The sequence below is a fragment of the Lithobates pipiens genome, unplaced genomic scaffold (genome assembly GCF_037356315.1).
Source record: "Lithobates pipiens isolate NorthernLeopardFrog02 unplaced genomic scaffold, aLitPip1_a1.2 Scaffold_18, whole genome shotgun sequence".
NCBI classification, from domain to species: Eukaryota; Metazoa; Chordata; class Amphibia; order Anura; family Ranidae; genus Lithobates; species Lithobates pipiens.
In genome coordinates, this window is record NW_027507758.1 from 263,433,637 (window position 1) to 263,446,018 (window position 12,382).

A 12,382-nucleotide genomic window follows, 5' to 3' on the forward strand; every position below is an offset into this window, starting at 1 on the left:
TCTGTGTTCCTTTCTTTGGCTTATTTATTTTTCATTTTCATCTTATTTTCCTCGTCACTTTCCCTTTCGTTTAAATTTTCCATAATGTTTGTCTGCATTTTAACTGGCTACATGATTAAATTGTTACTAAACCCAGAACATGCATTCACTGTATTTGGTCTCCCACAGTACACAGAAAATGGAAATGCAATTATTTTAGTAACTATAAACTGCTAAATACCTTCACATCAGCAGTATATAGCAGTGTTGTGACTTCTCTCGGTGTCTGGTTAAAGTTTGTAGGAGGAGTTTTCATTCTTCTCTGACTATCCTATGAAGCTGCAGGGCTCCCGACCCTCTGTCTGGACAGTGCTGATTGTCCCTGTGCTGATTACATGCACCCTCCCAAGAAAAAAAAAAGTCTCTAGCAATACACACCAAAATGTGCATGTGCAGAGTGACTCAGCAGATAGATTGGGGGCAGTAAAATAAGGGGAGGATCGGAGAAGACAGGATCAAACAGCCTTTTATACAACGTGGAGGATTAACCCCTTAGGTTCCACAGTAAGTATAGCAAGCACGCTTTACTGCATACTGTATATAGACTGATTTTACTGTTGTGTGTTTAGTAACACTTTAAGGATCATACTTTATCTGATGTCACAGGCTACACCACAGTACAGTATACTAGCCATTAATTAGTGAAGCTATATGATCAAAGAGTTGAATATAAGGTAATCAAACAAAAGTTAACAACTTTTATTTCATTCAAAATAGTTAAACACCTAGAAGTATTGTTTAACATCCATTTTATGGTCTAATTGGTGCATTAACAGTACGTGTTCTCAGACATTCTACTGTGAAACAATAAAAAACACTGAAAAAAGAATATTACTCTAGCACAGTTCCATTTAATTATGGTAATGGCGCTTTCTTTTAAATGATCTATTCTATCTCATCTCATGCCCAAGAACGGAATTATCATATATTCTCTAGGTGGTATCGGTGCCCCACTATTCTACACAAGCTTGATCCTAATGTTTCCGAGATATGTTGGAGATGCTTGCAGGCCCCAGGTAACATGACACACATTTGGGGTATGTGCCTACGTGTTACCCTCTTTTGGGACAAGATTCTCCAGCTATACAACAAACTTGTTGGGGACAAATATCCTAATGAACCCCGCTTAAAGGTCCTATTTATGTTACGGGGGTCATACAAACAAATCAAGAAGAGCTTAACTCGACATTTGCTGACTGTTGTATGTTCAGTTATAGCTAGATCTTGACGTCAACAGGACTGGGCCTGCGAAGTGGACAGGATCAAACATATTGAAAAGATATTAGCGTGGGATGCTGATAAAAGTGAGACCCACACTATTATGTGGACTGTTCGGTTACACTTCTGGTTCTCTTTTGATTTTGACCCTTTTATAGTGGATACAGCTCCTACTAGCTCCCTTGGGCCCTCTCATGAGTAGCTTGATATACCTTTTCCCCCACTTCCTTTTCTCTCTTATACCCTCCTCCTCTCCCACTTTTTTTTTTATTTCTTTCTCTCTTTCCATGCTTCTCCGTTTTTTTTTACTCCTCCTCCTTTGCTTTTTTGAGATTATTGTAATCTTACCGGTAGATTCACTACACTCTCAGGCCATATGTGTTGAGCCTTGTTTTTTTCTATTTTCTACATCATTGTTAAAAGTGGTCTACTGGTTACTTGAGTTACCATTACTTGGTTTATTTCTATACTCTTTGATGATATCAACATGACTACACTTATGTGATACATGTTCTTTTATTGTCCTTCCGATCCTAATGTAAACGTGTTCAATCAACGGAAATATGATATATCTTGCCTATGGTTATTCAATGTTATTTAAAAATGCTTAAAACTTAATAAAACAGATTCAACATAATTATGGTATGTGGGAATTTTGGGAACCCCTTTAAAGCTTCAAAACGTTGATAACAGAGTAAAACCCCAAACCTAAAATGGTATTCTATGTTTTACAGTACTGCCCACATTTATTGTTTGGCATTTGTAGGTGCATTTTTATGTTTTCCTTAACTGCTCACAGAGTTAAATAACTTGAGCTTAACTGAATTAAAGATCCAGGGGGGGGGCAACGGGTCAATTGCCCCCTCCGAGAATACCGCCAGCAGATGACAGCGCGGCCGGTTCCACGGGTGCAATCGTGGCCGGTTCCACGGGTACCAGCGCGGCCGGTTTCCGTGGGTGCCAGCGCGGCCGGTTCCGCGGGTGCCAGCGTGGCAGGTTCCGCGGCCGGTTCCGCTGGTGCCAGCGCGGCCAGTTCCACGGGTGATTGCGCTGAGTGGACGGGTGAGGGGGGGCAGCTGGGCGGATTAGGAGGGCTGCTGGCCAATCAGAGAGGCCAGCAGGCAGGGGAGCAGGGAGATGACATCATCTCTCACTGCCCTGCAGCCCTCCAGTTCCGCCCTCACTGTGCGGGATACTGTGTGCAGCAGAGAGATTACATCATCTCTCTGCTGCCTATCTTCACTCTAGGACTCAACAAAAGAACACCTTAGCAGAAAAGTGACACAGTAGGTGACAATCTGCAATGTGTGGCAGGCTACGTGGCAAGTGGCAATCCGCAATGTGTGGAAGACTACGTGGCAAGTGGCAATCCGCAATGTGTGGCAGATTACATGGCAAGTGGCAATCCGCAATGTGTGGCAGACTACGTGGCAAGTGGCAATCCACAATGTGTGGCAGGCAACGTGGCAAGTGACAATCCGCAATGTGTGGCAGGTGACGTGGCAAGTGGCAATCCGCAATGTCTGGCAGGCTACGTGGCAATTCACATCTGGTGGCAGGCGATGTGGCAAGTGACAGTCCGCAATGTGTGGCAGGTGACGTGGCAAGTGACAATCCGCATTGTGTGGTAGGCTACGTGGCAAGTGGCAATCTGCAATGTGTGGCAGGCAACGTGGCAAGTGACAATTCGCAATGTGTGGCAGGTGACGTGGCAAGTGGCAATCCACAATGTGTGGCAGGCTACGTGGCAATCCGCATCTGGTTGCAGGCGACGTGGCAAGTGACAATCCGCAATGTGTGGCAGGTGACGTGGCAAGTGACAATCCGCAATGTGTGGTAGGCTACGTGGCAAGTGGCAATCCGCAATGTGTGGCAGGCAACGTGGCAAGTGACAATCCACAATGTGTGGCAGGTGACGTGGCAAGTGGCAATACGCAATGTGTGGCAGGCTATGTGGCAAGTGGCAATCTGCAATGTGTGGCAGGCAACGTGGCAAGTGACAATTCGCAATGTGTGGCAGGTGACGTGGCAAGTAACAATCCGTATTTGGTGACAAGTGACGTGGCAAGTGACAATCCGTGTTTGGTGGCAGGCGACATGGCAAATGACACCCTCAGGGCTCCCACTGATTCTGCATTATGGTGAGTTGAACCATTTAATTTTATATTACAATGTATTAATAGAAATAATGCGCTTCAATCATCCTGACACCATAACAACCATGGTGCCGTAATGATTGAAACGCCAATACCAGCCATTTCCCGTATAAATTGCCCCCAAAAAACCATATTTTATAGCAGTGCCCCTCCCGAGACTGGACTCTGGATCCGCCTCTGCTGTATGGTACTGGTATACCATATTTGTTTATTGTACTGATAATTGATAATTATGCCAGATCAGACCAACACTGTGTTTCACAGGCAGCTCACAGATCTTGATATGAATCCTTGTATATTTTGCATTGTTTTGTGATAATGTGGTTTCCTTCTTGTTGTCTAAATAAGTCAAGAGTGTATGTTCATATCTGTTTAATATTTAGTCGCTTAATATTCTACTGCAGACTTGACATGTTATTTATATTTCTATGAATGTAATGCTGAGAAAGTTAAAACATTTATTTTAGTAATGCCTGAGGCAAATGCACCACGAATGATCCTCTAGGCAAAAGCAGGCACATAGAAGAATTAAACAAGCCCATTGTTGCCCCCACCCACCCAGTATATTTTCTATGTTAGAAATGTTCTGTTATTGCACAGAAATTGCTCCCTCTTGTTCCTTACAGTAAAGGAGGCTAGGGATGAGCCGAACACCCCCCGGTTCGGTTCGCACCAGAACTTGCGAACGGCCCCCACGTTCGTTACGAACGTTAGAACCCCATTGAAGTCTATGGGACTCGAACGTTCGAAATGGAAAGTGCTAATTTTAACGGCTAATATGCAAGATACTGTCCTAAAAAGGGTTTGGGGACCTGACTCCTGCCTCAGGGGACATGGGTCAATGCAAAAAAAAGTTTTAAAAACGGCCGTTTTGGCGGGAGCACTGATTTTAATGACGATTAAAGTGAAAAAAAAAAGTGAAATATTACTTTAAATATGGTGCCTGGGGGGTGTCTGTAGTATGCCTGTGAAGTGCCACGTGTTTCCCGTGTTTAGAACAGTCCCTGCACAAAATGACATTTAACGGAAATAACACCATTTAAAACTGCTTGCGGTTTTAATGTTATATCTGGTTCCTGCAATATGGTTGAAAATCATTCAGAAAAATGGCATGGGTAGCCCTCCCTGCCCATTACCAGCCTATTTGGGTCTTGTACGCATTCTAAGGGGAACCCTGTACCCATATTTAAAAAAGGAAATGCGTGTGGCCCCCAGGCCCTATATACTCAGAACAGCAGTATACAGGCGGTGCAAACAAGACAGGGACTGTGTAGGTTTGTTGTGTTAAGTTGAATCTGTTTGTAATTTTCAACTGGTACATTTTTAAAGTGTAGCTCCAGTCAAAAAAACTATTTTTAAGCTTTTTGGAAAACATAGGGAAGGGTTATCACCCCTGTATAATTTGTTTTGCCATCCATCTTTTTTCATCTCACTTGCTGCTGTCTCCTTGCGTTTGCAAGTAGGAGATGTTTGTAAGTTGGATGTTTGAAAGTAGGGGCCTGCCCTATATTATAGCGGTATGTACTGGGTACAGAGCACGCAGACAGCACGCACTATCTCCTAACACTACTGACTGCAAGCTCTATTATTAACCACTTGACCACTGGGCACTTAAACACCCTTAATAACCAGACCAATTTTCTGCTTTTGGTGCTCTCACATTTTGAATGACAATTACTCAGTCATGCAACACTGGACCTATATGAAATGTTTGTCCTTTTTTTCACACAAATAGAGCTTTCTTTTGGTGGTATTTAATCACCTCTCAGTTTTTTTTATTTTTTGTGCTATAAAAGAAAAAAGACCGGAAATTCTGCGAAAAAATGAATTTTTCTTTGTTTCTGTTATAAAATGTAGCAGATTAGTAATTTTTTCTTCATACATTTTTTTTTACTGGTTACATGTTTTGAGTTGCAGAGGAGGTCTAGGACTAGAATTATTGCTCTCGCTCTAACGTTCTCGGCGATACCTCACATGTGTGGTTTGAACACCGTTTTCATATGTGGGCGGGGCTTACGCATGCGTTCGCTTCTGCATGCGAGCACATGGGGACATGGGCACTTTAATTATTATTATTTTTTTTATTGTTCATTTTACTTTATTTATTTTAGTTTGACATTTTTTTCCCCAAAAATATATTTTTGATCACTTTTATTCCTATTACAAGGAATGTAAACATCCCGTGTAATAGGAATATGGGGTGACAGGTCCTCTTTACAGTGAAATCTGGGGGTCAATATGACCCCACATCTCACCTCTAGGCTGGGAAGCCTGAAATAAAAAATAAAAAAAAGATTCTGGCTTTGATCGTACTGGCGAGTTGGTAGAAGCATCGGAGGGCGGTGAGGGGTGGGGGGCGTCTATGGCTGGGTATTTCAGGGTATCACCGAGTATGGCTGGGTATCTCCGAGTATGGCTGGGTATGGCAATTTATGGCAGGGTATTGCAGAGTATTGGCGGGGTATTGGCGGGGTATTGGCGGGGTACTACAGAGTAATAGCAGGGTACTGCAGAGTATTGGGGAGTACTACAGAGTAATGGCAGGGTACTGCAGAGTAAAGGCAGGGTACTGCAGAGTAATGGGGGGTACTGCAGAGTAATGGCAGGGTACTGCAGAGTATGCACTGGTATTGCAGAGTATTGGCGGGGTACTACAGAGTAATAGCAGGGTACTGCAGAGTATTGGGGAGTACTACAGAGTAATGGCAGGGTACTGCAGAGTAAAGGCAGGGTACTGCAGAGTAATGGCAGGGTACTGCAAAATAATGGCAGGGTACTGCAGAGTAATGGCAGGGTACTGCACTGCAGAGTAATGGCGGGGTACTGCAGAGTAATGGCGGGTACTGCAGAGTGTTGGGGGGTACTGCAGAGTAATGGCAGGGTACTGCAGAGTAATGGGGGTTACTGCAGAGTAATGGGGGGTACTGCAGAGTAATTGGGGGTACTGCAGAGTAATGGCAGGGTACTGCAGAGTATGCACTGGTATTGCAGAGTATTGGCAGGGAATTGAGGGGTTAAATTCGGTGAGCAGCGATGTGGGCACTGCAGATGCAGCCCACATCGCTCCTGACACCGATCTCTTTCCCCTCCGCTGTACCGATCGGTACAGAGAGGGGATGGAGGAACCGGCGTCATAACATGACGCCGGTTTGTTTACAAATGATCACTCCGTCATTTGACGGAGCGATCACGTGGTAAACGGCCGCGACGAGCTCTCGACGAACGGCCGAACGGATGCTCTCGAGTGCGCGCCCCAGGGGGCGCGCGAGAGCAGAATTCTGGGAGGCCGTTAATTAACGGCCTCTCAGAGTTAAACAACCGCCCTGAAGCCGTTAATCGGCAATGGGCGGTTGTTAAGTGGTTAAAGATAGATCACTAGCTAGCTATGTAGGTGAGGTGAATATTGTGTAGTGGTGTATACTGCGGTCAGGGCACAGACAATAACCACTACACAAGAGCAAGATAGGAAATCAGCCAAAAACGATTAGTGTGTAACTGTGTTGAAGGTACACAGAACACCCACTGCTTCAGATGCCAACACACTACACGAGGCCGCCTCAAAGGCGGCCTTATATAGTGTGGGGCGTGCACTACACAGCCTGAGCTATGATTGGCCACAGGCAGGATGCCTGTGGCCAATCATGGCTCTCCTCACTGCTGGCGCTGCGATTGGCCAAGCATGCAGGGTCACAGTGCATGCTTGGCCAATCATGAGCCAGCAATGCACTGCGCCATCGCAGTGCATTGTGGTCCGCGCGCGCCATACGAATTTTGACGCAAACGGACCAAGAGTTCGGATTTCGCCGAACGCCCGAACAGCCAATGTTCGAGTCGAACGTACGTTCGACTCGAACACGAAGCTCATCCCTAAAGGAGGCATACAGTACATAAAGACAACACAGGTTCCATATATTAGGTCTGGTTCAGATAAAGGTTGAGGGACATTGTTCAGTTTTTCAAATAAATCTTTCCAAAGCAAAATCAGAAGGGGAATCTTCCAGTTTTTACAGTCGTTAACAGAACTTGAACTCAATAAATCAAAAAGAAGGCTGAAGTTACATAGAAGGCACCATACGATGCCACATCATAAGGCATTATTACTTTGATGTTTGCCCCTCCCAAAAAAGGACCAAGCCCTCTGCACCCAACATTCTAATGCTCAAGACTGTCAATAACTTTCTTAGGTACTGAACAAAACAGGAAACATTTTTAACATAGTTGGAAGTTTTGGTTTCCAACAGCACTTTGGGGGAAGGAGCCAACTGTAAGGTCTAAGGACCCATTTACACTATTGTATTGTGATTGCGCTAATAAGTATTTTTACAGCACCTCAAAAGTGCAGAGAAAATTGAAACCATTTCCACTACAATCTATTAAGCTATTTACATAAATTAGTTGTGTTACAGTTTAGTGCTGCACATTGCTGAACCTTTAGTATTTTTTTTAAAAAACAAGCATTGCAATATAGTCAATGGTAGAGCACTGATACTACGATAGGCATTTTGATTAGCACACTTTTAGTTACATATCTATGATTTCAGAGGCAGATTTTTTTTTCTAAAGAGAAGAAAATGCATGTAAAATGCATGCATAACACATCTTGTGTTGTGTACATTTTTAATGCACTGTATTAAAAGCATATAGTGTTTTTATTTTTTAACAACATGCATAACAAAATGCATATGCATTTTCTAAAATGATCACACAAAGTTACTATATGTCTGCTGCATAATGCAGTCCATAGCTCATGACACATTACTGTATGTTTTAATGGACCTTTTCTATAAAAAATTCTACAAGAAGAATCAACTATAGTAACTACCATTATGCTTCTCTCCTACTTTGTCAGCTCAGGTAATAAAATGTAAGGAAAAATGTAATTGGTGGCTATGGTAACATAGATAGTCCTATTTTTAAACCCAATTGATTCTACTTTAAAAAGACTAATTTGTAGCTGTGTTCAACCAGAGCAATACAATTCAGGTGGCTAAAACCTCTTTATTATTATTTTTTTTTAGAAATGAAAGAATCATAACCAATTTGACTTGTGACAATAGCAGCTGGGAATACTTCCAAGCACCAGGTCACATGTGCCAGTGGAGTGCTTCTGCCAGGCCTGTTTTCATGTATAGCTTCCAGGTTGGCACTTAGATAAAAAGAAGCTTCTGACAATTAAAAAAGGAGGCCTCTCTGCAAACGATAGTTCACAGATTCTCTACTGTAATCACTTAAGCATTTTACATGCCTAAAGGAGAAACCCAAGGTCATTTTTATAATTTGTTTGATGTGAATTTTGAGTTATAAAGCAATTTATATTACAAGTGCTCACTACAGAATGGTGACAAGATGATAAAATGAGGAAGGTGAGGACTGCATAATGTACAAACTATATAAATGAATAAGCAGTGTACATGGTATATAATAGAAGGTATGGAACAAAGCCTAAAGCACGATTGTGTATAAAATAGAACCAAAGGTGTGAACAAGATTATCTCTATGGTTACAAAGAACTATCGGAAAGTTGTCTTGTGTTATTTATATATGTATAAGACAGCTGAGGACAGTATTTTACATTCTTTATTCTCAAGGCCATATTGATGATTTTGCTTTGTAGAAGGTATATACATTAAACTTTATTCTGTATCATCATAGAGATATTTACAGTATACATCAATGCATTATTTTGATTACATTTATTTTGAGACAGACACATGTAACTTTACAATATACATATTGTAAAGTTATTATAGTTATTGTATATATATATATATATATATATATATATATATATATATATATATAGTAAAACATTGAATTGGAAGCTTAATTCATTTTGAAAACATGCTTGTAATCCAAAGCACTTGTATATCAAAGAAAATTTTGCCATAAGAAATAATGGAAAATCAGATGATTCGTTCCACAGCCATTTATTCATAAGTCCTTTTGTTTATAGCCCATATAAAAAGATTATAGCAATGTGATAGTTTGTGTAACCATAAAATGTCCATCCACAAATGGTAGCCTCCACACAGGGATTAGAAGTGTAGTGGATGACATTTTGGACAAAGTGTCATACGCATGTAAATTTAGTTTTTTGCCTTAGAACAGTAGGGGTTCTGAGGGTTGATTACATAGGTTGGACTTGACATCAGTCTGGCCGGGCTGTGTTGGAAGCTCTGCCTGGTCATGTGAGCAGCGAGGTGCACATGACAGGCAAGAACCAGGCCTGGTTGGACGTTTGATGTGTGGGTCACGTGTTTTGAGAGAGGAGTTCGTGAAACCCTTGTGGTCTGTTCTGGTTCCAGGACCGGGGTAGCCCCGTGAGGGGTCCCGGTCACGGGGTGTTTGACATCCCGCAACATGTTTCGGTTAGAGGCCCCTGATAGACCTGCCTGGTCTGGGGTAGGGATCCGTCTGTTCCCGAGTCTCGGATCCTGCTGGTCTGAGGCTCAGTAACTGAGGGAGGATTCAAGGTGTCTGGGTGTTCTCTCGGCTTGGAGAGGCACCATAGCTCGTGGAAGTGACCCTGGGAAGTGCCTGGTTACTGAGTTGGGAAGGACATTGACAAATTCAGGTTTTTCCAGTACCATTGAGGAGACAGGAAACATTTCAGATACTGAGGAAAAAGGTTCCTGCTTACTCTTAGTTACTACTTGCATACGTTCATAGGATTGCTCCAAGTTTGAATCAACGTGCTGACAGCCATGGTCTCTGGTTAGAGATCTGTTCAGCTTTAAAGTACCCAGCTGAGAGTGGCTACTCTCTGGGTGGAATTAGAGACTGTGCCAGACCTGCAGTTCAAGGTGCCTGAGTTCTTCAGCTGTGCCCTCTGTTCCTGTGAGAGACTGTGTTATTGGATGTTACTAATGCAAAATAAAAGCTTTGTTAAAGGACTTTATCCGTGTCAGTGTTTAGTCATTGGGTATCAACCCTGGGAACCCCTAGACGTGGAAGAGCAGGCCAAGAGAAGGTAACTGGTAAGCCCAATAAGCCAAGGCCGTCCAGCAAGGGTTTTGGCCGCTACACGAGGGGGCTCACAGTCTGGGATTTACAGTTACCTCGCAGGGCCTTGGAACAGAGGGTGAAGAATGTTTTTTTTTAACTGCCTCACAAGGATCAGCGCCATTTTGGAGAGACTTTCACTGAGGTGCGTAAGCATGGGAGGAGCCTGTATCAAAAGCCCATGAAAGTATACAGGAGCCAGTGCCCAATGGGAGGAGTCTGAGCTGATCTTTTCTCCGCACAAGTCACCTCGTGAGTGGGTGTTGCGGAAGGAAGGCGCAAGTCTGTTTTCTCTGAGTTGGAGAGAAAATTTCTCGGAATGTGCCGCATACTGAGAATGCAACTTGTTTCGGGACCCAGGATGTCTCCGGGAAGGGATCCTGTAGGAATGCCGCCACTTCGTTCGGTGTTCGCAGACACGAGCATTCACTTGCTGCCGCAGGGGCGGTTCATACTCTACGCTTCTGGAGATGTCGATGGCCTGGGTATGCTGGGCGGGAATGTTCGCCAACCCTCGACCATTCTCTAGATCTGGCAAGTGTGGAGCGTACGTTTTCAAGGTGGAACAGCCAATTGGATTCCCAAGGACCTATTGCATGGACTGGGCCACGGGTAGGATAACAGATGAACTGGTTGTTTTCGCTCCTTTGGTGAGGCCTTCCACAAAGGCGACACCTGTCGTTGTTGATGTTTCTGAGGGAGATGCTGCTACGTCTATTACGGAGACTGCGGAGGAGACCACTCTGAAACAGATGGACACTGCTTCTACCACTCTTTCGGAAGTCGCCATGCCTCCACTGGAAAAGGTAAAATGTACAAAGTTCTCAAGGAAGCCACGCAGAGTTACAACGCTGAGTCCAACTGGATCCAATCAGTGGATGGAGATTGCTTCGGGGAAAAGTTTGACTTTGAGTACATCTTTGTCTAATTATTTACCGGCAGAGGAATACAGAGATTCAGAGCTAGAGACACTGTCGGATATAGAAGATGGGGACTTATTTGAGGTATTGTCAGAGGGGGCAGGGGGAGATGATGTGGCCGTCACTTGTGCAAGTGTTTTGGACTGGTTAGATTTGACCTCTGGAACGGAGTGTTGAGCGTGGCGGGCCCAGTCACAGTGAGTGTGACTCTCCCTAAGCATGTGAAACTGTCCACACTGAAAAGGGGCCCTGTCACGCTGCTGGTGTAGCGGTCCCCAAACTCCTGCATACCGCCTGGAGAGGGAAGTGCCCATGTATTGTCAAAACTCGCAAGGTCGCAGCGGCTTCTGCACAAAAGGGTGGCCGCCGAGTATGGGTGGAAGTTTCCCTATGTCCCCAGGAATGTCATTACTGTAAATGAGGGAAGTCGTGAGGCTTGATACGAAGATGATGTTTGGAACTATCTCAAGGTACCAAAGCCACTCCGGAAAAAGGCCTTTTCACCGGAGCTTTATGATAAATTTCAAGGATGCTTGTTACACTGGAGCTACGGTCGGCACATCTACAGCGATAAAGTTATAATATGCCGACTGGATAAAGAGAGCGCCATTTACTTCATACTACAGTTGATGCTCAAGGAAAAGATCTGACTCTAACTGACCCAAGGTTCTATTGGTGAGCTGTTCCTGGAGTCAAGTCTTTGAGAAGTTTTGCAGAAAGAAGAGGAGAGCTTCCTTGTGTCTTCAAATTTTTTCACTGTTTCTGCAATCCACAAAGACTGGTGTAGTTAGACAGGTAGTCTACAAGAAGATGCATGTCAAGTTCTTCAGGCTTTTGGCCCACCATGTTCATTTGTTAAAGGACTTGCAGTTACAGCGGCTCTGACCACTAGGTGGCATGAGTCGGCAGGAAAGTAGTAGTAGTAGGTAGAGACTTTTCTTTTACCAGCGATTAGAGCGTGTTAGAGAGATACTTCATGTGCTTATGAAGGAGGAAGTTCCGTCGTGTTAATGATGGAATTTCGCCCTTCAAAATTAGAGTGTATAG

General features: G+C 43.7%; 1 protein-coding gene across 6 annotated transcripts in view; it reads right to left on the bottom strand.

Moving 5' to 3' along the window:
• Positions 1-12,382, bottom strand: part of LAMA2 (laminin subunit alpha 2) — a 1,237,914-nt gene that overhangs the window by 380,900 nt on the left and 844,632 nt on the right. The window lies entirely within an intron of this gene.